General features: G+C 34.1%; 2 non-coding genes across 2 annotated transcripts; both read left to right on the top strand.

Annotated features, from left to right (window-relative positions):
• Positions 1 to 1,645: 1,645 nt before the first annotated feature.
• Positions 1,646 to 1,764, top strand: LOC127159998 (5S ribosomal RNA). The gene has a single exon (XR_007826621.1). It is a non-coding gene; the product is annotated as a 5S ribosomal RNA (ribosomal RNA).
• Positions 1,765 to 3,795: 2,031 nt separating this feature from the next.
• LOC127159997 (5S ribosomal RNA) lies at positions 3,796 to 3,914 on the top strand. The gene has a single exon (XR_007826620.1). It is a non-coding gene; the product is annotated as a 5S ribosomal RNA (ribosomal RNA).
• The last annotated feature ends 904 nt before the right edge of the window (positions 3,915 to 4,818 follow it).

The following is a 4,818-nucleotide window of genomic DNA, read 5'->3' as shown; positions in this document are numbered from 1 at the left end:
GAGTCGTTGCTTGTTCCCTCTATCATTTTAAACGGATTGCTTCGTTTAGATTTTGTCAAAGCGTTGCAAACAGCATCTCTCAGCCTCCTCATTCTTCCTTTCTCCTCCAGGGGGCGATCGAGACGCTTTTTTCTCTCAGTAAATTTTGAAGCACATTCATATGCTTTCATATGCAGAAATCTGCTTTTAAATACTCTTTTTTTTTTGCAGTACAGGCTATATTTCCAGTGTCTTTGATTGACATAAAAAATCTATTTGAAAAAAAAAAAAGTCACACACACACGTCTGGTTTATTGTCCTTGTGGGGACTCTCCATAGGCGCAATGGTATTTTCTATCCCCTTACCCTAACCCTACCCCTAAACCTAACCCTTACAGAAAGTCAAAACAAAACAAAAAAACGACTCCCTGATTTTTACGTCATATAAATGTTATTTTTTTCTGGCTCTTTTATTATTACCATTATATTTTATTATATATCATAGAGCAATTCTTTAAAGCAAATCTTCAAAAATTTGTCACTTTTTTCTCTCTACAGTAAGTTTCCAGGCATAACGTTTTTATTTCTGGTTCTCAATCTGTTTTTTTTTTTTTTTTTTTTTTTTGTCAGCCAAATTAATATTTTAAAATCTTAGCTACACATTTGCATATTCACTATCACATGACATGAAAGTTAGACAAAATATTTAACCTTTTTTAAAAAAAGTATTTTATTGTGATCAATTACATTATTATTTTTATTTGTTTCTTAGATTAATATATATGCCTGTGTGATTTGAACTGAGATATGACATATAAATATAAATTCAAACATTCAAACCTTTTGACATTTAATATGTTAATTCATGTATAGCATTTATTTTGGTGTAATATTGCTGAAATACTGTAAACTTCTGTTAGTTTTTATTATATATTATAGACCAACTCTTTAACATTAGTTATAAAGAAAAATCAAGTAGGCCTAATACGAACAAATTTTGTGTTCTTTTTTTCATAAAACAATATGCTTTGCATTTCTGCTTTTAAATCCTCAGAAATTGGGCACTTTTTTTTCTTTGCGGTAGATTATAATTCCTATGGTCTGCCTTTGATGTGCATGAAACTCACCGAGTTTTACGTCATATTATTTGTTTTTTTCCCTGGCTTTTTTATTATTCCTATTATATTTATTCTATATTATATATTATTGTAGATATTATTATTATAGATATTACTCTTTAAGATTAGCTATAAATAAAAAAACAAGAGGCCTAATACGAACAAATGTTGGTGTTATTTTTTTTTCATAAAACGATATGGCTTGCATTTCTTTTAAATTGTAAAAAAATTGGCCACGTTTTTTCTTTTTCTTTCTCTCTCTTTCTTTCTTTCTTTCTTTTATTTATATAAAAAAAGGGACAAGCTGACTTGTTTCGTTGTTAATCAACACTGCGGCACAAATAAAGTGGAACGAATTAAAATTTGACTGAAGCGGGAATATTTGGTGCAGAAAAAAAACAAGTTTTCTAAATACACGAAGACTTGAGGGTGAAAGGGGGCTGTTTGTGTGTTGCTGCAGCCCGGCACATGTGTCATTACGGGTCGATTGGTGTTGCGCTGCTGTCGGTGTGTGTTGTTTAAATAGCTCTCTCCTGACTTGAGTTCTCGCTTACGGCCATACCACCCTGAACACGCCCGATCTCGTCCGATCTCGGAAGCTAAGCAGGGTCGGGCCTGGTTAGTACTTGGATGGGAGACCGCCTGGGAATACCAGGTGCTGTAAGTTTTTGCTTTTCCTCCACTCGTCAGCTAATACACTTACACATGACTCAGAGTCGTTGCTTGTTCCCTTTATCATTTTAAACGGATTGCTTCGTTTAGATTTTGTCAAAGTTGCAAACAGCATCTCTCAGCCTCCTCATTCTTCCTTTCTCCTCCAGGGGGCGATCGAGACGCTTTTTTCTCTCAGTAAATTTTGAAGCACTACTGACTGATTTACATTACATTCATATGCTTTACATTTCTGCTTTTAAATCCTCAAAATTGGCCACCTTTTTTTTTTCTTTTTTCTTTATATACATCATAATAATTGTTTTTCTTTTCTGTTGTTTTTTTTATTATTACTATTATATTTTATTATATATTACAGAACAACTCTTTAAAGGGGTCATCGGATGCTAAGTTCACTTTTTCATGTTGTTTGAACATTAATGTGTGTTGGCAGTGTATGTACAAATCTACCCTATAATGATAAAAATCCATGCAGGGGTTTTTAATTAATCTGTAAAAATAATATCCCCTTTTTCAAATCAAGCCATTCTCAGATGCCTGTCGTTGTGGCGTCACACCCACAGAGGCCGCTCCCACGATAGTTGATTGACATGAGCGTCTTACCTCAGATCAGCTGTAACGGTCCAGTAACTTTCCTTGTTTCGATGCCGAAGCAGGGATGCAAGTTAGACAGGAATATCTCCGATCGAGCGATTGAGGTGTTGTGTTGCTGGATGTAATAATGAACATAGTGGTCGTCATTTGCCCCCGACATCTGAGCCGCTGAAGATGCAGTGGATTACGTTTGTTTGTGAAGGGAATGCGCCTCCCAGTCTACATATATCCGTCTATGTTCGCGCGAATCATTCATGATCCAGCTTCACCTACAGCAGAAGTGAGTATAAGCGTTTTTTTATCAATCTTTGCGATCGCCTTTCCCTTTAACGTGGTAGTTAGCAAGTTTAGCGGCTAAATGCGGCTAAAGTAAACAAGATCGTCTTTCCACAGAGAGAAGAGAGGGGCGGGGTGAGCAGAGCTCATTTGCATTTAAAGGAACAACCCCTTAGAATGAGCTGATTTTTGCAGAGATGATTTTGCCAAGGTAAAAAGGGTGTTGTTTTACCAAACCATTGAGAATTTTTAATCAAAGTATATTAGAGACTTTTCATTAAGACCCTAAAGAATCATATCAACTTGTGGAAAATGGGCATGCGATGACCCCTTTGAAGTTAGCTATAAAGAAAAAACAAGTAGGCCTAGTATGAACAAATTTTAGTCTTTTTTTTTATAAAACAATATGCTTTGCATTTCTGCTTTTAAATCCTCAAAAATTGGGCACTTTTTTTTTTTTTTTTTTCTGTAGATTATGATTCCTATGCTCTGCCTTTTATGTGCATGAAACTCCCAGAGTTTTACATCATATTAATTGTTTTTTTCTTTGTCTTTTTCTTTCCTTCTTTCTTTTATTTATATAAAAAAGGGACACGTTGACACAAACTGCGGCACAAATACAGTGGAACGAATTGACATTTGACTGAAGCGGGAATATTTGGTGAAGAAAAAAACACGTTTTCAAGGACATTGTGATCGAGTACATTATTTTTATTTAGCTTTTAGATTATTATATGTGCCTGTGTGATTTGGGCTGTGATATGACATTTAAACGTAAATTCAAACATTCAAACCTTTCTCCATTTAATATGTTAATTCATGTATAGCATTTATTTGGGTGTAATATTTTTGAAATGCTGTAAACTTCTATTATATTTTATTATATATTACAGAGCAAATCTTTAACGTTAGCTATAAAGAAAAAACAAGTAGGCCGAATACGAACAAATTTTAGTGTTCTTTTCTTCATAAAACAATATGCCTTGCATTTGTGCTTTTAAATCCTCAAAAATTGGCCACGTTTTTTTTCATCTTCTTCTATTATTTATATAAAAAGAAGGACAGCTGACTTGTTTCTTTGTCATTACGGGTCGATTGGTGTTGTGCTGCTGTCGGTGTGTGTTGTTTAAATAGCTCTCTCTTGACTTGAGCTCTCGCTTACGGCCATACCACCCTGAACACGCCCGATCTCGTCCGATCTCGGAAGCTAAGCAGGGTCGGGCCTGGTTAGTACTTGGATGGGAGACCGCCTGGGAATACCAGGTGCTGTAAGCTTTTGCTTTTCCTCCACTCGTCAGCTAATACACTTACACATGACTCAGAGTCGTTGCTTGTTCCCTCTATCATTTTAAACGGATTGCTTCGTTTAGATTTTGTCAAAGCGTTGCAAACAGCATCTCTCAGCCTCCTCATTCTTCCTTTCTCCTCCAGGGGGCGATCGAGACGCTTTTTTCTCTCAGTAAATTTTGAAGCACATTCATATGCTTTCATATGCAGAAATCTGCTTTTAAATACTCTTTTTTTTTGCAGTACAGGCTATATTTCCAGTGTCTTTGATTGACATAAAAAATCTATTTGAAAAAAAAAAAAGTCACACACACACGTCTGGTTTATTGTCCTTGTGGGGACTCTCCATAGGCGCAATGGTATTTTCTATCCCCTTACCCTAACCCTACCCCTAAACCTAACCCTTACAGAAAGTCAAAACAAAACAAAAAAACGACTCCCTGATTTTTACGTCATATAAATGTTATTTTTTTCTGGCTCTTTTATTATTACCATTATATTTTATTATATATCATAGAGCAATTCTTTAAAGCAAATCTTCAAAAATTTGTCACTTTTTTCTCTCTACAGTAAGTTTCCAGGCATAACGTTTTTATTTCTGGTTCTCAATCTGTTTTTTTTTTTTTTTTTTTTTTTTTTTTTTTTTTTTTGTCAGCCAAATTAATATTTTAAAATCTTAGCTACACATTTGCATATTCACTATCACATGACATGAAAGTTAGACAAAATATTTAACCTTTTTTAAAAAAAGTATTTTATTGTGATCAATTACATTATTATTTTTATTTGTTTCTTAGATTAATATATATGCCTGTGTGATTTGAACTGAGATATGACATATAAATATAAATTCAAACATTCAAACCTTTTGACATTTAATATGTTAATTCAT

This window comes from Labeo rohita, unplaced genomic scaffold, assembly GCF_022985175.1.
Source record: "Labeo rohita strain BAU-BD-2019 unplaced genomic scaffold, IGBB_LRoh.1.0 scaffold_2735, whole genome shotgun sequence".
NCBI classification, from domain to species: domain Eukaryota; kingdom Metazoa; phylum Chordata; class Actinopteri; order Cypriniformes; family Cyprinidae; genus Labeo; species Labeo rohita.
Note: the sequence above shows the minus strand (reverse complement) of the source record. Positions and strands in the feature narration are given on the sequence as shown.